General features: G+C 47.8%; 1 protein-coding gene across 4 annotated transcripts in view; it reads right to left on the reverse strand.

Annotated features, from left to right (window-relative positions):
* The window catches only part of LIMS1 (LIM zinc finger domain containing 1), an 82,294-nt gene that overhangs the window by 50,589 nt on the left and 10,266 nt on the right, over positions 1–21,439 (reverse strand). The window contains exon 1 of one of the 4 annotated variants that reach the window (XM_044925959.2): positions 8,923–8,947. The exons of 1 other annotated variant lie outside the window; for it this stretch is intronic. The gene's annotated coding sequence lies outside the window, so the exon portion shown is untranslated. Of the gene's footprint in view, positions 1–2,574; positions 2,975–8,922; positions 8,948–21,439 lie in introns of those variants that run through there. 2 more of the 4 variants (XM_044925957.2, XM_044925958.2) reach the window with 2 other exon arrangements.

Here is a 21,439-nt window from a genome sequence, read left to right on the forward strand (position 1 = left end):
TGTCATATGACCCACTCATGTAAGATGCACGACCAAGTTCAGAGGCAGGAAATGCATTGAAGCCGTTGAGGTGGGGAGCAGGGGTGGGGAGTTAGGGCTTCAGGTACACAGCACTTGACATGACGGAAAGTCCTGTCAATGGAGAGAGGTGACGGTTGTACAGCATCGTGAATGTAGTTAATGGCACTAAAATTTATACCTTAAAATGGTTCAAATGGAGAGTTTTGTGTTAGAGGTATTTTACCACAATAAAAATAATTAAAACAGACCAAAAAAAAGCAAAGGTAGGGGCGGGAGAGAATGTTTGTCAACCACCTAGATCTCACCAAGTACCAAGCTAGAACCCTTCTACATACGTGATCTCAATTAATCCTCCCTGTTCATAGATTATGCATTATGATCATTCACAGATGAAGAATCTGCAGCTCACATAGTAAGTAATTGGTTCAGAATCATAGAAGTGGCAAAAGTAAGATCTGAACCCAAGTCTGGTCACCATAAAAGCCATGCTCTTCAGCTATACCTCAGTGTTTCAGGGTAACCAGGCCCAGTGAATAAGTCAGTGAGGAAGGCGGCCCTGAGCCAGCCCATCAGCAACAAGAAAGACCACAAACAGCTGAGCCCAAGGACTCGGTGCCACCCCCACATCATGTGCAAGCAAGCTTCCTTCTAGCAGCAAAGGAACCGCCTTTCAGCACAGGATTAAACCCCATCAGTACACTGCCTAGGGCGTATCTACCTCTTCTCGCCCCCACCAAGATGACTTGGTAAATCTATTTTTCCATTTTTCATGTTCTATGTACCTGACCCCCCAACTCTCACCTGGAGGGCTAAAGCACCCAATTCCCCTGTCAATACCATGGGATACTTATAGTGACTTGTGGAACATAAAGGGACTTCCCAGGTGGCTCAGTGGTAAAGAACTCGCCTGTCAATGCAGGAAACACCAGAGACCTGGGGATTCAATCCATGGATCAGGAAGATTTCCTAGAGGAGGAAATGGCAACAATTCCAGTATTCTTGCCTGGAATAGCCCATGGACAGAGGAGCTTGGTGGGCTACAGGCCATGGGGTCGCAAAGAGTCAGACACAACTGAGTGACTTAGCATGCACACATGTGGAACATAAATACTTTCCTACACCCTTTAACTCTAGTCCACAGTGCAGACGGATTACTACAGGCTAACGACAGGCTCAGTCGCAGCTAAGATCTGTCCTCCACATGGAGGCGGTGAGAGAAGCCGGCTCCCATTTTGCCCTCCTTCTGAGGACGAGTGGATCCTCAACGTGTTGTAAGAACTTGGGGGCAAGACCTAATTGAAGATCACTGCAAGGTCTCTGCTTTACAATAATAAAAACACTTTTTAAAAAGTTCCTGTAAAGGTGCTATCTTTTCTCGGAGGACCCTCAGGGCTACTGACATCAAGAAGTTGTCAGTGAGACTGCAGACTCCTCCAGCCATCCTGAGGAGGCCCGGGTCCCCCTGCGCCAGCACGGAGCCCCTACTGCAGGATGTCCACGCCCTGATCCTGCTACACCGTTTCTCTGTCATCTGAGAAACTCTCTCTTTTCAACTTTTTTTTTTTCTTTCTTGCCCCTGAAAAAGATAATTCCCTTCTCCTGATCATTATAACTATCCCATATTTCATGGTTACGTGTGGTTGTATTATGTATATATATGTGTGTGTAACATAAATATAAATACATTTATAATAAACTCCCTGATCCATCACCTATCCCATACCAGAGGACTATTCCTGAAGATTAGCTGTAAAATGAACAGTTTCATAAATACATTTACATCTCCAAGGAAATTCACAGTGAATCCTGAATAAGGCAAGAGATCATTTTGGGGTGAATAATGACCTCTTAAATGTTTTACAAATGCAGACTTGGTGCATTATTTTCCTCCAAATGTCCTGCCAATTTTTAAACAGTTACCATTAATGAGTAAGAATAGCTCCCCCAACCCTCACGCTGTTTTTTCTCACCACTGCACGACCAAAGTTCACTAACCACAGCGTTAAACAGTACCGGTTTGCCAGTCTGTTTTAAAACCCCAGACAGGATCCGAGTTAAAAATATTTAACATAATAAAATCCCCAAAAGCATTCCTAAGGTCTTTTATAGCAAAACTCTGCAGGACCATAAACTGGAGGACTAAATGTTATCAAGGTTGTTAACAATTTCTCTGCAAACATAGGGAGTAACCTCCCTCACCCACCCTGCTGTGAAACCCATAAAACAACAGCTGCTCACACACACATTGCACAGTCACACACACACACCCAGGAAGCAAGACCACCTCGCTGCCCTTTGAAGCAGGGAGCAGATGTTAGCATTGCCAAAAGCTACTAGGACCCCTTTCTGCTTCTGGGTTTGCAAGTTTAGACAAACATCTTTTGAGATTTGCTTCCAAATGACTGAGAAAGACAAGTCAAGAGGAAAACAAACCCACGAGTACAACAGTGCCTTTGTCCGGCCACTCTGGGCCATCCCCTCCATTTCTCTGGAGGCCGTGGGGGTCCTCTTACCTGCACACGCACGGCCCCACCTGTGCAAGGGTGTCCTTACCTGATACTTCCACACTTAGGGACAGGCCCCTCTCTGTGTGTCCACCCTTATTCCATGGGCTTATCAGGCTCGGGAAGCCGGGTTGCCATCACAGCGTGTTATCTTTAAGCTCCTGTTTCCTACACTGAATAGAACTTCCTCATCTCAGCTCCAGGTCTGGTGCCCTGAACTATATTTAAGCCTATGAAGCCACATCGAGGATTCTTCCTGCACGCAGTCGAGCCACGTGACGGTTACATGATAACCCCGTGGTTCAAGTGAGACGACACCCCGATGTCACAACTCACATCCTGCTGGGCTGTTCTACAGACTTTACTGAGTTGCCAAGTTCATCCACACTCACTGAAGGCACTTGTAACCTGCAGGGCAAGGCTGAGAAAAATGAATGACAACAGGTCAGCACAGAAAGAGCTGAGCGCCCTGGGTCTGGACGACACCTTCACCTCTGTGCAGAGTGTCTCTGGGGCTTTACAGAGCAGGTTGAGCAGCTGCTCTTTACTTTGCCTTCCCTGTAAAATAAACCCAGGGCTGGGAGGCTGTGCTCCATTGGGCTGGGCAGTGGCAGCAGACCCTTATGCCCTGGCTGGGTCACCGCTGGGGCCGCCTCGTGCCAAGCTTCCACTGAGGAAGAGTAGGGGGTGTCTGCTAGAGTCGAGGGGCAGCCTTCCTCCTCCTGACACAACAAAGCTTCTCCGCCCGGATTCACGAGGACTCAAGACTAGTCCAGAACCGACTCCTTTAATACAGAGCAGAGTCCTGATGTCTGATTCCTGGTGGTGGTGGTGGTGGTGGTGGTTTAGTCCCTAAGTTGTGGCTGATTCTTTTGCGACCCCATGAACTGTAGCCTGCCAGGCTCCTCTTTCCATGTGACTTCCCAGGCAAGAATACTGAAATGGATTGCCATTTCCCTCTCCAAGGGATCTTCCCGAACCAAGGATCGAACCCACATCTCCTGCACTGGCAGACGGATTCTTTACCACTGAGCCACCAGGAAAATGAGGCAGATCCAGAACAAGAAAACAACCCATCACCTCCGTTGGTTGCCCCAGCATAGAGCCTGAGGAGGAGGGTCTGGGAGGCAAGCAGTAGGTCTCTGTGGGCAGAGGAAGCTCGGAGATTCAGGCTTGGCTCCGAGCCTCACCTGCAGCCCCGACCATCAGGGCTGGTGGATGTCTCACGTCATACACACGCAGTAAACTTTCAGCCAGAATCTTTTGGTTTTTGTTAATTCACTCCTTTCTGGGAACTTGGGGGCTGTTTGTGGGGAGAACCAGGCCCCTGCCCCACTCCCGCTGCAGACACAAACCCCGGGAAGCAGCCACATCTCTCGGGAGGAGAAAGAAAGGGAGGAAGCCTTGGGCACGTGCACACATACACACACACGCACGAGCGTGTGCACATGTGCACACACATGCCTGAGTGAGGTGAGGACTGTGTGGCAGACGGAGGTCCTAGGAGTCACAAGGCCCCCAGGGCATGCATAAACACACACACACACACACACACACACACACACACACACACACAAGCGCACGTCAGGTGAGGACCTTGGGGCAGGCGAAGGTCCCTGGGAGAAATGCCGCTGAGGCCAGCCCCCTCCAGCAGGTGAGCTCTGCTCCAAGTCACCCCCTGCCCACCAGAGGCTGGATACCCTATAAAGGGACCCACCTTCTCCACTTGCCCACGGTCAGGCTTCTGTTTTCCTTCATAGGCCCCCAGACAGACACAATGCCATCAGGTTAGTTCCTTCCCACGGAATATCCTTTAAATGGGATATTCAGAATACACGGATCTAATCTGTAACATGTTCCATATCCACGCATAGCTTATCAGTTCTGCCTTTGAAAGGCTCTGGGATAATTTCAACCCACTTGTTTTACCCAGTCTATCAAGTGCTACTGAACCTCTCCATCTTGAGCTTTTTCATTTTTCATTTTTAAAAATGTAGTTGACTGTGCTGGGTCTTGGCTGCAGCACCCAGGGTCTTTGCTGCAGCGTGTAGGATCTAGTTCCCTGACCAGGGGTTGGACTCATGCCCCCTGCATTGGGAATGCAGTCTTAACCACTGGACCACCAGGGAAGTCCCACTTCTCCATCTTTAAACATTCTTCTTACATCCTGACTATGAAACACATTATAACCCAAAAGTTCATCATTATTCATCCCTATACATAAGCTTTCCCTACGGTCTCTTGTCTCACTGGAGAAAACTTTAGTTAACCAATCATCTCTCATTTAAACAAAATAAACCAAAACAAAACCTTTTCAATAGACCATCATCATCGACTCAAAGGACATGAGTTTGAGCAAGCTCTGGGAGTTGGTAATGGACAGAGAAAGCTGGTGTGCTGCAATCCATGGGGTCGCAAAGAGTGGGACACAACTGAGCAACTGAACTGAACTGACTGTCTTAAAGGCTCTGAGCTTCCGTGAAAGTGTTGGTTGCTCAGTTGTGTCTGACATTTTGCGGCCCATAGACTGTAGTCCGCCAGGCTCCTCTGTCCATGGAATTCTCCAGGCAAAAATAGGAGAAGGAGTGGGCAGCCATTCCCTTCTCCAGGGGATCTTCCCAACCCAGGGATTGGACCCAGGTCTCCTGCATTGCAGGCAGATTCTTTACCATCTAAGCCACCAGGGAAGCCCATATTTGAACTTCTAAATATGATAAAAAAGAAATTAATACAACTTATGAGAGTAAAGATTTAAGTAAAAAGCCAAGCAAACTTTGTTTACAAATCCCAGGCATTCCTAGAAAACTTAGTGTTTATTAAACTGTGTAAAAGTACTCTTTTACCATATCTAAAACAGAAGTAGGTGCTATGCTCAGAGAATTATAAAAAATGCCTTTTCCTTTTTCAAAAACTATGGATGCAAACTTTGACATCTAGCTCCCTGGCCCCACCCCCACCCAGTATCCATGGCCCCAACAACTCCATATCTATGAGCCCTAAACCATCAAGGTAACAAAAGTGTCCACAAGTTCCCAGTGGCTCCTTAGGGAATGGGCTTAGCTGGTGGTTCAGCTGGTAAAGAATCCACCTGCAATGTGGGAGACCTGGGTTTGATCCCTGGGTTGGGAAGACCTCCTGGAGGAGGGAATGACTACCCACTCCAGTATTCTTGCTTGGAGAATCCCATGGACAGAGGAGCCTGGTGGGCTACAATCCATGGGGTTGCTAAGAATCAGACACAACTGAGCAAATTTCATTTTTCTTTCCTTAGGGAATGATTCTAGCTCCACTGATAACTACTAATCCGGAGGATTTCTGAGGTCATCAAGCTACCTAATGGCCAAAGCTCTACCACCTGAAGGGTCTTCCACTGCAAGCCTCCCCTCCGCCCCGAGCCCCCTGCTCTGTCTGCAGCCCCACCACGACTATCTCAAGCGCAGACAAACTTCAAACTGGCCTTAGTCCAGTCCCTCCTGCGGCAGGTGAGGAGCGCGTGTCCTGTCAGTGCCACCCCGGACTCCTTCTGTCCTGTTGGCACCTCTGTGGGTCAGGTTTGGCTACAGACTCATGAACACTGCATCACCCATTATCCAATGGCCCCTCCTATTCTCAGGAAAGACTAAACACCCTGGATGACTCAGACTGACTGCTGGAACAGTCATTGCAAACCAAGACACAGTTTTTCAGAGAAAAGAGTGAAGAGGGCCTATGAGGGAAGGTGGGCACAGGAGGGCGCAACTGCATTGTCCCCCCTGTCCCCACCGCAGGTCAGGGGGACAGTGCAGACCCTCAGTCCAGGACAGCAGGACCCTGAGGCTATAGTGGAGAAAAGGGGAGAGAAGGGGAGAGGGGAGGACAGCTGGGAGGGAGAGGCGGCTGTGCTAAAGGGCGAGGCCGGGAGCCAGCCTTCTGCCTCAAGCTCACTTCGGGGGTGGGGGGCAGGGGACAGGGGAGGGTCAGGCCAGGCTGCACAGGCATGGGGCCAAGCTTGCTGACTTCTGTTTCCCACTGTGTGAAGAAGGGTTAGCTCCCATTTTAAAAGCATATACTATGCTTCTGTGTGTGGGGGCATGTGTGCTCAGTTGTGTCCTGCTCTTTGCAACCCCATGGACTGTAGCCCACCAGGCTCCTCTGTCCATGGGGATTCTCCAGGTAAGAATACTGGAGTGGGTTGCCATTTCCTTCTCCAGGGGATCTTTCTGACCCAGGGATCAAACCCGCAGCTCCTGCATTGGCAGACAGATTCTTTACCACTGAACCATGTGGCAAGTCCTATGCTTGCAAATGTATTAAAAAAAGTACACCACTCCAGGTTTAAAAATCCAATTCCCCTTGACCATGGAGGGAAAGTTACAAATGATAAAACAAACTATTGAGAAAAGTAGTGTGAGAAGTCAGGACTGATGCCCACAAGGCTGCTGGGGTCTGTTACTAAGTGGATGCTGCCTACAGTGGCTAAATACTCCAAAAGTAATAAGAGTATCCCCCACTGAATGTGAAGGTATACTTACCCAAATTATTAAATTTCAACATGGGAGTGGGCGGGGGAGAGATGAGGACACAAAGCATAGAGGACTTGGGGGCCATAAAAATGATCTGGAGCTTCCCTGATGGCTTAGTGGATAAGAAATCCACATGCAAATGCAGCAGTCATGGGTTCAACCCCTGATCCAGGAAGAACCCACATGGTGTGGAGCAACTAAGTCCATGTACCACAACTACTGAGCCTGCTCACCCCGATCCTGTACACAGCAACAAGAGAAGCCACAGCAATGAGAAGCCAGCACATCTCAACTAGAGAGTAGCCCCTACTCGCCACAACTAGAGAAAAGCTCATGCAGCAAAGAAGACCCAGCACAGCCAAAAATAAATAAATGAAATTTTTAAAAAACCCACTCTGTATGATACCAGAATGATGGACACATGTCCTTATGCACTTCTCCAAACCCACAGAATTACAATATCAAGCATGATCCCTAATGTAAACTAGGGGCTTTGGGGACCACAATCTGTCAATGTAGGTTCATCAGTTGCAACAAACGCATCATCTAGCGAGGGATGCTAATAACAGGGGAGGTTGTGCACATGTGGGGTAGAAGGTGTACAGGAAATCTTGTACTTTCCCTTCAACTTTGCTCTAAACCTAGAAATACACTAAAATATAAAGTCTTTTAAAAAATATTAGCAAGGTTGTAAAAACTGAACAATATTTAATTAGTCCCCAAGTCAAGCATGAAAAATTTGAAGCCAATTCTATATTAAGTTCTATAAGCCAATTCTATATTAAGTTTGCAATTTTGGAATTTCCATAGGAGCCATATAATACATTTCATTAATAAAATCATGAGCAACCTACAAAAGCTCGATCCAAACTGTAGCTGAAAAACACAATAGTGTAGCAGCAATCTGGGGATGATCATCTTGAGTAAGTTATGTCACATTTATCATCTGTAAAACACGTATGGGCATACTAGCCATGGGAATTTTATGTGGCGTTTAAGTTCAAGCTGAAGTAGAAAGTTACACCCCAGGGTCATGAGTGACAACACTCTCCACAATGCAATCTGGGGCTGAGTGACAGGCAAAGGGGAGTTTGGGGTTCAGCAGCCATGGACGGAGGAGCCTGGTAGGCTGCAGTCCATGGGGTCGAAAAGAGTCGGACACAACTAAGTGACTTCCCTTTCACTTTTCATTTTCATGCAGTGGAGAAGGAAATGGCAACCCACTCCAGTGTTCTTGCCTGGAGAATCCCAGGGACGGGGGAGCCTGGTGGGCTGCTGTCTATGGGGTTGCAGAGTTGGACACGACTGCAGTGACTTAGCAGCAGCAGCAGCCTGAACCACAGGTACAGGGTCTGTGCAGAGGGGGGTCCTGGGCAGCGTGAGAGCGGCCCAGAGGGATGAGAGGCCCTGGGGGGAGCACCCATCAATGCAGAGTAGACGCGTCTGCCTCGCACAGGTTTGTGTGAGCGGGGACAACATGCACAGCGCTCGACTGCGAAATGCTCAAACAAAAGCAAGACCAGATGCTCTCCAGAGCTTTAATCAGCTGTTCTCCTTTGAAAAGTCTTTTCCTGATGCTGTCTAGCGTTCTGCGGCCCCTGGAGAAATTTCACCCACTTCAAAATGGAAATTCAACCACAAAACTCTTGTATTGTGTACCCTTAGGAAAAAGATATTCAAAGCCTTAGAAAATATCCAGACCCAATCAAAAGCAAAACCCACACGAAGAGCAGACTTTCAACCTCACCCCTCGACACACACAAACTCCCAAGTGGGTTTCCACTTTATTTGGATTCAGGCATCTTCTAAACCAGAAGCTGGAGACTGAATAAAGATGTTAAAGCATAATAAAAAAAGTCAAAATTGAGTGCAAACCCACATGAGCCATCTACTACCTGGGAGGAAGGTCTTTAACTTCAGTGAACTCTTCAAAAACCTCCAGGCCCCTCACCACCACAGCTGGCTTTGGGTGTCAGGGGTCTCCTCAGCCCCTTGAAATCTTTGCTCTGATGTCGTGACAGTGAAGTCTGCTTCCACCTCCCACCCCTTGACATTTCTCCAACCTCCTTCTCTACCCATGACTCATTACCACCTAATACATCTGACGTGTTTGGTTCTGACCTCTCCCCACAGCAGAGACATAAGCCCCTCAAGGATGGGAGCTCCGTCTGTTCAGCTTCCTCCTGCATCCCCAGAGACTGGGGCGTGCCCACAGTGAGGTCTCAGGTCCACTTAACTGAGTCTGTGAACTCAAGTGAATTCATTCACCCCTTCACTGGGGCTAATATCACCTACTGTATTGCAGGGTTGTTTTAAGGACTACTTAGAAATAAAAAATAAAAGCACACTGCAGAAGGCAGAATCATGAAGAAACAGAAAATCTGAGCTGGTAAGTTGACTGACTCAGTAAACAAAACCTCCCAGAAAACAAAAGTCTAGGACCAGACTTTTGTTGAATTCTACCGAGTATTTAAGGAAGAGTTAATACCAGTGACTCTCAAACTCTTCCAAAAGATAAAAGAGGAAGGAACATGCCCAAACTCATTTTAGAAGGCCAGCATCTATCATCCTGACATAAAAAACCAGACAAGAATATTGTAAGAAAAAAAATTATAGGTTAATGTTCCTAATGGACATAGATGTAAAAATCCTTAACAAAACATTAGCAAATTAAACATTACATCAGAAGGAACTTCCTTGGTAGAACAGTGGGTAAGAATCCACTTGCCAATGCAGAGTACACGGGTTCAATCGCTGGCCCAGGAAGCTCCCACCTGCCACAGAGCTACTAAGCCTGTGAACCACAACTACTGAGCCTGAACTCGAGAGTATGTGTGCCACAACTGCTGAAGCCCGTGCACCCTACAGCCCATGCTCAACAACGAGAAGCCATCACAATGAGAAGCCTGCACACCGCAACTAGAGAGCAGCCTCTGCTCGCAGCAACCGGGAAAAGCCTGCGCAGCAATGAAGACCCAGCAGAGCCAGAAATAAACAAGTTATTAAAAAACAAACAAACACACACGTCATGCACTGGCTGGCAAATGCAACTCAACCACCATTAGTTTCCTTTCAGTTTCCTAGTCGAGATAACTGGCTAACAGCTGCTGAACATTCCAGGCAGGAAACTAAAAGCATGGCGGAAAGATGGCTGCAGGCAGTTAAAACACAAGGGGAAGCAGGGCCTCCTGCTGCCGAGCTCCTCCGTGTACCTGTGACTGTGAGGGACTCAGAGTCTCCACCTACAACAAGTCAGCGCAATAGTCGAGAACAGGTATAAAGTTACTAATTTGACAGGGAAATTCTACACCTTCTGAATCTAAGAGGAAGAAATGAGACTTGTATTCATATGGCTTCTTTTCATTTCATTTTTCTAGTAACCCATTTTTATTGTCCTTCACAGAAGCACCGGTCAACAATGAACTGGAAAAAAGTCCATGGGGTTGAAAAGAGTCAGACACAACTGAGTGACTAACACTAACTAACTTCCTACTTTATTTTGTCTTATTTTTGGCTGTGTTGGGTCTTTGTTGCCGCTTGGGCTTTGCTCGAGTTGTGGTGAGTGGGGGCTACTCTCTAGTTGTAGTGTGTGGACTTCTCTTGTTGCAGAGTTCAGGCTCTAGAGCCACAGACTTCAGTAGTTATGGTTCCCGGGCTCTAGAGCGCAGGCTCAGTAGGTTGTAGGTCACAGGCTTAGCTGCTCTGAGGCATGTGGGATCTTCTTGGATCAGGGATCAAATCCATTGTCTCCTGCATTGGCACACGGATTCTTTACCACTGGGAAAATTTTTTTAAAGAGCCTCACTCTTCACTACAACTTGGGGAGCACTGGCCAAGCATGCCTGGTGCAGTCCAGGAAGCCACAGAGAACCAGCAAAGCTTGCTCACACTGCACATTCAAGAACTGTGGGTGGGCCAGGTTCTAGGCCAAGAGAGGATGGATTGCGGGGGGGGGTGGGGGGTGGGGGTGGGGGTGGTGTGGGTGCAGACCCAATGAAGGGAAATTCCTGGAGGTGAAGCAGAAACACTGAGACGCACAGGATGGGCACAAAGTCAGGTGAAGATGAAAAAGGCTGGGGTTGCGGTTCCCAGGTCCTCTGTCCCCAGCGGCTCTGTGATGGTCAGGCCACCCACAGCACCCCCAGTGCCCACACGAGCCCCACGCACTTCATAGCCTGTATGTCTGCGTCTCATGGCAGTTTTGCAACCACTGCACTAAAGCCACATTTTCCAGGAGACCTTCACCCTTTACCCTCCTTTCTAACATGTCAGGGCCAGTGTTTCTTGGCCTGCAGGCAGGCAGACCTGGCCAAGCTCCCAGAGGACACGCAGCTCCAAGGGAGACCTTCTCCGTCAGCCATGCCTGGGGCCACCAGCCCCTCCACCCATGGAACAGCTCCCTCAAGCAAGGACTCAAAGCCCACTCATCTCTGTGTCTTTTTACCATACAGGATAATGTGTTAAATGCACAAAAACTAAACAGCAAGAGTCTTCTGAGAAGAGATGAAATGTGTAATGTTCACCGTCTGAAACGGTCACTGTGCTCACCTTTCCCTTCAGCTAAAGTGTTTACAGGACGTTCCGTGAGGCTGCCTGGCTCCCTTCCCTCCTGAACGAGAGGCCAGGGGAGCTGTCAGCATTTCCAGGAGACCGTCCACTGCCCACCTCAGTCAGCCATGTGGGTGATGAGTGATCACACCCACCCATGTTTTCTTTCGGGGCGTCCACACTGTTTGCCAACAGCTCCACAAGAACATCCAGGACAGCAGAGCAGGACTGAAATGTGGCTCAAACACTTCTCAGGTCCCATCCACCCCATGGGACCCACAGAACCACTGCTGCTTCCACACAGGATGAGATGTGGCGAAGACCCAGACCCTTAAACTATGTGCTATTTCACTCCAGCCCTTGAAAGACATCTCTCCTCCAGCAGAGGACCTCCAAAGACAATCTGAAAAGCAAGCCTTTGTCTTACTAGTTATTACCGTTACTTTAGAAACACCGAGTCTCCTGTACCGCACTGTAACCCGAGGAAGGATGCACAATAGCCAAGTCCCTCACAATAAATAATACACAGGCACTCAGCACTTACTGCAGAAAGGAAAGCAATAAAAATACTAACATGGTGTCCATAAGCTTGTTCATAGCCCAGAGATTTTAACAAGAGAATCAGACAGTTGCAATGTTTAGCAGCTTGGAAAAATGCTACCACATTAGATTCACTGGAAAAGGCCCCAACGCTGGGCAGGATTGAGGGCAGGAGGAGAAGGGGGCAGGGGGGCTAGACGATGAGATGGTTGAATGCCATCACTGACTTAATGGACATGAGTTTGAGCAAACTCTGGGAGATGGTGGAGGACAGAGGAGCCTGATGTGCTGCAGTTCATGGGGTGACAAGGAGTCAGACTCCACTTAGCAACTGAACAACAACTACATTAGTAATATGTATATATAACTAATGTAGTTGATATATATATAAAACAAATGAGATCTACATACCTGTCCCTCAGCTACTCAGACTTACTCCTGGAGCCCAGGTCTCTCTGGTCTCTGGGTACTCAGAGGCCAACTCTTCAGCAACAAGAGGAATAGCTCTGTGCCCCTGCCTTACCCCTGCAGGTGAGGGCCACAGGGCAGTCTGTCCTCCCGTTACTCAGGGTCTGTGCCTGCCCAGTTCTTGGCCTCCAGGATGGTCACATCCCCTGCTGTGAGACACTGCTGTGAGAAGCGTCAGGCCTGGGAGAAGAGGGATGGAGCCTATTCGAGTCAGTGGCTGTGTCTTTCTCTGGGGAACTCAGGGCCTCGTTACTTTGCCACTAAAAAGATTTCCTCCCCCACACCAGCCTGCCAGCACTTCTGGCTTCCGGAAACCCTGGGTTCTGGAAAGTGGATCTCTTTGGGGCCAGAGAGGACATTGTATTCCTGTCACATCTTGAGACTTACTTTTCTCCACACAAACAATATAAACAGCCATTGAACCCTATCTACCTTGAGGAAACAAGCTCTCCATAATTGTTGCAAGCCTGTCTCACTAGCTAAGACGAATGCATACCTCTCTCAATGTGTGCCAAACCCGTGCCAAAGCTAAAAAACACAGGAGCTCCTCCTTTTTCCCCAAATAACTATCCCCTCCCTTGTCACTCTCTCTCCCCTACCCTTAAAACCGGCATGATGGGAAAGGAATTTCTTCCACAAATAATGTTGGGAAAGTGGATTTCCATATGCAAAAGGAGGAAGTTGGGCCCTTATCTTGAACTACTTAAAAATATTAACCCCAAATGAATTAAAGACCTAAAATTAAAAACACAAAACTCTATAAAAGAATCCTAGAAGAAAACACAGGGTAAAGTGGGATGACATTGGATTGGACGATGACTCCTTGAATATGACACCAAAAGTGCAGGCAACAAAACAAAAATGGACAAATTTGACTACATCAAACTTAAAAATTCTGTGCATCAAAAAAGTCAACCAACAATCAACAGGGTAAAAAGTCAACCTATGGAATGGGAAAATATATTTGCATATCATATATGTGATCAGGAGTTAATATTCAGAAACAAAAAAAAATCACACAATCCAACTAAGAACTAGGCAAAGGACTTAAAACAGACATTTCTCAAAAAAAAAAGATATATATATATATATATATATATATATATACACACAAATGGTCAACAGAGACATGAAAAGATGTTTCCCATCACTAATCATCAGGGAATGTAAATCAGAACCACAATGAGATACTCCCCTCATAGCCACGAGGATGCATATTACAAAACAAAACAAAATGAAACAAAACAGAAAATAACAAGTGCTGGCGGGGATATAGAGAATCTGGCAGCTTTGTGCATTGTTGCTGGGGTTGTAAAATGTGCAACAGCTATGGAAAAATGAATGCGAGTTCTTCAGAAAGTTATAAGCAGAACTACCAAATGAGCAGCAATTGCACTTCTAGGTGTGTATCCAGGAGAACTGAAAGCAGGGTCTCAAAGGGATATTTGAACAGACACATTCTGAGTAGCATCATGCACAAGAGCCAAGAGGTAAAAGCAACACAAACATCTATTGACAGATGACAGATGAACTGTCACTGAACCCCTCAGGGAGCACCTCCCACACAGCCTTAAAAAGGAAAGTCTAACACAGGCCTCAACATGTACGCACGCTGATTTTGTGCTCAGTGAGACAAGCCCATCACCAAGGGACAAATATGGCGTGATTTCCCTTATGTTAGATACCTAGTGTAGGGAGGCCTACAGAGAAAGCAGAACCCTGGCTGCCAGGGCCTGGTGGGGAGACACTAATCCCCGGACACAGAGATTCCCTGCGGGAGGATGAAAATGTTCTGGAGGTCTGATTCACAACAATGTAAATACACCTAACACTGCTGAATCACACACTAAAAATGGCCATGATGGTAAATTCTATGTGCTTCTAGTCATAACATTTAAGAGAAACACCATGACATACTTGGCAGAGCAGGAGTTAGAGCCCCGTCAGCTCAGCCCCTCGCCGGGTGCCCAGGTTAAGCTGCAGTCCAGGTGCAGACTCCCCATCTCTACAAATGAGGGAGTAAATAACACATGTCCTAAGCCACTGGTCTGAAGCTTACCGGAGAACTGCCAACACAGAAGACCTGCACAGCTGGATGGTGGTCCCTCCCACAGGGGCTGCATCTGTGTATCACATCATCAGAGCTGCCCCCATCCTCATGAAGGGGAGGCTCCCTGAGCCGAGTCCTTTCCACTCTGGGCAACCTGCCAGGAGTCCTCATGGGAAGGGCTGTGATCCCCATTCTGCTTGCGAGGAACATGGCTGGAGCAGGGTTGTCATTGTTCAGTTGCTAAGTCTTGTCTGACTCTGAAACCACGAACTGCAGCAGGCCAGGCTTCCCTGTCCTTCACCATCTCCCGGAGGTTGTATTCCCCTTGCCAGTGAAAACCTACGTGATGTCCATTCCAGTGTGAGAGCCCCTAAAACCCTGTGACCTCCTGTCCTTCACAGACAGGAGCCAGGGCTGGTGGTGAGAAAACAAAACTGAGGATATGGAAACAGAAGGGGCATAATATAGAAACAGGACATGGGACAGTCTCCCAAAGGTCAGTTACATAATCAGACAGACTAAGAAAGACAATTTTTACATTTATAATCTATGCTTCCCAAACTAGTTTAAAAGGCTATCTAATCTCAGGCCTATCTTTTTAAATATATATTTATTTACTTGGCTGGTCCAGATCTTAATTGTGGCACGTGGGATCTAGCTCCCTGACCAGGAATTGAACCCAGGCCCCCTGCACTGGTAGCTTAGAATCTCAGCCACTGTACCACCATGGAAGTCCCCTCAGGCTTTTCTTCAAACGAGGTCACTGTTGTTTACTTTACTAAGTCGAGTCTAACTCTTGGCAACTTATGGACTTTGCCCACCAGGCTCCTCAGTCCATGGGATTTCCCAGGAAGAATACTGGAATGGGTTGCCATTTCCTTTTCTAGGGGATCTTCAAGGATTGAACCTTCATCTCCTGCATTGGCAGGCAGGTTCTTTACCACTGAGCCACCAGGGAAGCCCCTCAAACACCGTCAGTTCAATTCAGTTCAGTCGCTCAGTTGTATCCAACTCTTTGCGACCCCATGAATCGCAGCACGCCAGGCCTCCCTGTCCATCACCAACTCCCGGAGTTCACTCAGACTCACGTCCATTGAGTCAGTGATGCCATCCAGCCATCTCATCCTCTGTCGTCCCCTTCTCCTCCTGCCCCCAATCCCTCCCAGCATCAGAGTCTTTTTCAATGAGTCAACTCTTTGCATGAGGTAGCCAAAGTACTGGAGTTTCAGCTTTAGCATCATTCCTTCCAAAGAAATCCCAGGGCTGATCTCCTTCAGAATGGATCAGTTGGATCTCCTTGCAGTCCAAGGGACTCTCAAGAGTCTTCTCCAACACCACAGTTCAAAAGCATCAATTCTTCGGCGCTGTTTTCTTCACAGTCCAACTCTCACATCCATACATGACCACAGGAAAAACCATAGCCTTGAGTAGACGGACCTTTGTTGGCAAAGTAATGTCTCTGCTTTTGAATATGCTATCTAGGTTGGTCATAACTTTCCTTGCAAGGAGTAAGCGTCTTTTAATTTCATGGCTGCAATCACCATCTGCAGTGATTTTGGAGCCCCAAAAAATAAAGTCTGACACTGTTTCCACTGTTTCCCCATCTATTTCCCATGAAGTGATGGGACCAGATGACATGATCTTCGTTTTCTGAATGTTGAGCTTTAAGCCAACTTTTTCACTCTCCACTTTCACTTTCATCAAGAGGCTTTTTAGTTCCTCTTCACCTTCTGCCATAAGGGTGGTGTCATCTGCATATCTGAGGTTATTGATATTTCTCCCGGCAATCATGATTCCAGCTTGTGTTTCTTCCAGTCCAGCGTTTCTCATGATGTCCTCTGCATATAAGTTAAATAAGCAGGGTGACAATATACAGCCTTGACGGACTCCTTTTCCTATTTGGAACCAATCTGTTGTTCTATGTCCAGTTCCAACTGTTGCTTCCTGACCTGCATACAGATTTCTCAGTATTTACGTCAGGTGGTCTGGTATTCCCATCTCTTTCAGAATTTTCCACAGTTTATTGTGATCCACAGTCAAAGGCTTTGGCATAGTCAATAAAGCAGAAATAGATGTTTTTCTGGAACTCTCTTGCTTTTGCCATGATCCAGCAGATGTTGGCAATTTGATCTCTGGTTCCTCTGCCTTTTCTAAAACCAGCTTGAACATCTGGAAGTTCATGGTTCACATATTGCTGAAGCCTGGCTTGGAGAATTTTGAGCATTACTTTACTAGCGTGTGAGGTGAGTGCAATTGTGCGGTAGTTTGAGCATTCTTTGGCATTGCCTTTCTTTGGGATTGGAATGAAAAATGACCTTTTCCAGTCCTGTGGCCACTGCTGAGTTTTCCAAATTTGCTGGCATATTGAGTGCAGCACTTTCACAGCTTCGTCTTTCAGGATTTGAAATAGCTCAACTGGAATTCCATCACCTCCACTAGCTTTGTTCATAGTGATGGTTTCTAAGGCCCACTTGACTTCACATTTCAGGATGTCTGGCTCTAGGTCAGTGATCACACGGTCAGGCCCTCCTAAACACTCATTTTCATACTTAGCTGTCTTTCAAAGCAGTTTTAACTCTAACACAACATATATCTTGGGCTTCCCTCATAGCTCAGTTGGTAAAGAATCCACCTGAAATGCAGGAGACCCCAGTTCGATTCCTGGGTTGGGAAGATCCGCTGGAGAAGGGATAGGCTACCCACTCTAATATTCTTGGGCTTCCCTTGTGGCTCAGCTGGTAAAGAATCTGCCCACAATGCAGGAGACATGGGTTTGATCCCTGGGTTGGGAAGATCCCCTGGAGAAGGGAAAGGCTACCTACCCACGCCAGCATACTGGCCTGGAGAATTCCATGGACCTGTATAGTCCATGGGGTCGCAAAGAGTCAGACACAGCTGAGTGACTTTCACTTTCTTTCAACATATTTCTTACTTCTTTCTCCACCTATGATAGAAAAGAATCAATCAACGCCCTCTATGATGCTAAAAGATGAAATCATATGCCAACTGCACTGAATTTGAGACCTCTGCCCCCATCATGCATTACAGCATCCACTGACCATCACCTGCCAGAGACTCATCACCTAATGTGACAACATCACTAAGCATCTTCCATGCCTGCAATGTAGACGGGGTCCCCCAGGAGCTCAGGGCACAGCCGGAGCCGAAAGTGAAACCATGCCCCTCAGACTGGGGCTCAAACATACTTAGCTGGGAGTCCAGCCCAACCTAAACCCTGACTGGGGCTTGAATCTGCGGTTTTTTAACTGGGATCACACACCTCATTTTGACACTTAATCAAGCTCAGGTTCTAGATGTCTCATCGCAGAGAGAATTCAGTGAGAGACAAAGTCTAGGTAAGAAAAGGATTCATTTAGAAACACACTCCACAGATAGAGTGCAGAAGGTGAGAGTGGCCCCAAAATATGGCGTGGTTAGTTTTCATGGGCTGGGTAGTTTCATAGGCTAATGATCGGGAGGATTATTTCAACTATTTTGGGGAAGGGTTGGGGATTTCCAGGGATTGGACCACTGCCCCCTTTTGGTCTTTGAAGGTCATCCTGAGAACTATCATGGTGCCTGGGTGTGTCAGTTAGCTTGTTCAGGTGTTACAATGAGCGTACACTGAGGCTCAAGGTCTAGTGGAAGTCAACTCATCTGCCATCTTGGACCGTTTGAGTTCTAATCAGTTTATGTCGCCTCCTTGGGCTATGTCATTCTTTGACAGGTTGCACCCTGCCCCCTCCCCATTTTAGGAGGAGGTCAGAGGTCAATCCAGTCACAAGCAGCCCTGAGTAGAGACAGATGGGGCTGAAGAGCTCAGGGCTCCAGCCCAGCACAGGCCTTCAGAAGCTCTGGCTTCTCCTTGGGGGCCACGCGGACCTCCGTCCATCCCTTCTCGTGACCCCAGGGGTCAGGCCCGTCAGGACAAGAGCTGGGCCACTGGCAGCGCTGTCACCCACGCCTCCTCCTGGGAAGGAGGTCAGGGGTCAGGGAGAGGAGGTCACAGCCATTGACGGGACTGATGGGAAAGGCTTCACCAAGGAGGCCACGTCTGAGAAAGACTCTAGGGGTGGTGGAGTGGGCCCTGTGGTTACCTTGGACCGAGTGACAGCTGGTGAGAGGTTCTGGGTTGGGGGCCTGGCTGGTGAGCTGGAGGAACTACAGGGACGCAAACATGGCCAGAGTGGCATGGACAGGGCTGGACACAGGGTGGGGGGGTGCCCTGTCGCTGTGAAGACCAGGGCTGTTCTTGGGTCAGGGGATACCCACAGAGGCCTCTGGGCTTGAGGACAGGGTGGGACTCTGGCTTTATGGAGACCAATCTAGCTGAGGTTTGAACAGCTGAGTGGGGTGGGGGCGGGGAGCTAGGAGGAAGGTGGTGGGTGGGGGTGGTCAGGAGACAGATTCCACAATCCAGACGCTGGTGATTGGACCTCAACATGACTTGGCATTTATTCACTGGGGGCAGAGGTGAGCCATGCCCAGGAAGGGCACTGAGGCATTGCCCACCCCACCTCTTCAAGGACCATCTGCTGTGAGCCTGAGGTGTGGGGGCAGGGGAGGTGGGGACCAGGCTCCATCTCTCTACTGGATCCCACGCACCTGGAAGGGGCCCTGGTAGGAAGGTCTAGAGAACAAATGACCACTGAATAATGGCTCTCAAGGCTGATATAGTATCAAACCATTTATAAATGTTTGCCTATTTGTGTCATTGCTGATCAACTCATAGTTACAATCTAAAAGCTGAGAGTTACATTTTATTCTGTGGGAAGTTTTAGGACTTCAAGCCAAGGGGACAGCATCTCAAGTGACCCTGAGAGAACTGCTCTGAGGAGGTGAGAGGAGGAGCCAGCTTATATAGAAGTTTTTGCAACAAAGGGAAGGTAGTCTGAACATCAGAAGATGATTGTTAATTAAAGAAAAACAGATGTCCCAAGTTAAAGAATTCAGCAATTTTCTGTGTATGGGAAGATGCAAGAGTCTGGGTTCAATGAAATCATTCCTTTGACATTACCTCCGCTCTCTGGGGCCAGTAACCTGTGTTTTCCTCTCTCTTTTTTTCAAAGTCTTTATTGAATTTGTTACAATATCGTGCCTGTTTTATGTTTATGTTTTGGTTTTTTGGCTGCTAGGCATGTGGGATCTTGGCTCCCCGACCAGAGATGGAACCCGCCCCCATCCTTCCCCTCCCATCTTGGAAGGTGAAGTCCTAACCACTGGGCTGACAGGGGAGTCCCTATCCTTTGTGTTCATGTCCTGAGCGTCCTCAGGGCTCACCATGGAGAGTGGCTGCAGTCTGATGGCTGATGGACAGCTGGTATTCCTTCCTTCCTGAGTTCCCGCAGGGCTCACCGGCTCACCACCCATGATGGTTGCAATCACTGATGACTGTGACATCCTTGTTTACTGATGTGGCAGGAGACGTTCCATTTCTCACCAAGGTACACACATGCACACTCATGCACACACACATGCAGATATACATATGTACAATGTACACATGTGCATGCATACACGTACACACACATGCACACACAGCTCACAAGCACGTGCAGAAGGGGATTCCAGATCCTGCAGCAAGCGCTTCACAGAATGAGTTCCACTCCACAGACGCAGCACTTGAGGGTGGAGGGTGACAGGCTAGGTTAAAAGCAAAGTGATTTTAAATGTCAAGAGTGGAATTCCTCCTCAGAGGTTAGCACCACCACACCCTCTCACAATCAGGAGGTCAGGTCTAACTGAATACAAACCAACACTCTGCTGCAAAATGAGAATAATGGTTGGGAAGTTATTAATAGTCAATCATAAGATGGAAAATTTTATTTTCTTACTTCCTGTGGAACAGAAGCTAATACTGATCACAGCCAATTACAATCAACTCATATTTACAGACTGAGAAATTGGAAGGAGCTTCTTTGACTGTGTGTATGAGCCCCTGGGGACCACACACTGGGTATCTCAGACACTTGGAAGCTGCTGGGGGCACTTAGAAACTCTCAGGACCAATGTCCACATTGTCCAGGAGGGCGTCCATCATGGCCACGAAGGTGGGATCACCACAGGGTCTCCACCTGCACAGACTCTGAGCTGAGGCCGGTCTGGGTGTGGAGGCCAAACCACACAGGATAGCTTCCATAGGAGACTGAGCTCAGCCTCCCCAAGGGTGGGACCCAAGCACTGCGTCAGGCACCCTGGCAGGGCGGCTGCCATCTCATTTTCCTACCGTTAAATGTGTTCCTAACAGTCTCCTCACAGCTGATGTCAAAGGGTGTTTGCTTCAGTTACCTGCTGTAGACTAAGCCCGTTTGTTACATTTAAAAAAAAAAAAAGAGAGAGAGAGAAATGCCAGAACAACAGAGGCAGTGAGGACCATGAAAACCCAGTGGGCTCTGCTGGGCTGTCAGCAGGGAGTCCACAGTCCCAGGACAGGAAGGGCGATCACTGCATCTGGATTACCTGCCCTGCTGGTAGGGGTCAGGAATGCTGCAGTGAGATGTCCTCCTGAGGTGTCTAATGGCCTGAGGTTACTCCTCTTTGTTGGGAAGTGTTAACAGAACAGTAAGATCTTATATTTTACACCTCAAATTCATTAAACATTCAGCCCTTTGTTCTGTAAGAGTCATTAAGAAATCGTGTTTACTGACAGAAATAAACCAGTTCTTTTTCAAACACACACAAAGTTGGGGCCCTGGACACTGGCAATCTCTTGAAGCATTTTACACTTCAAACTTGGAAACTTTAACTTACAGAAACTACTTACGCTCTGATTTTGATGAAAGAGGATAATATATATGAAACTGACA

Source organism: Bubalus bubalis, chromosome 12 (genome assembly GCF_019923935.1).
Source record: "Bubalus bubalis isolate 160015118507 breed Murrah chromosome 12, NDDB_SH_1, whole genome shotgun sequence".
Lineage (NCBI taxonomy): Eukaryota > Metazoa > Chordata > Mammalia > Artiodactyla > Bovidae > Bubalus > Bubalus bubalis.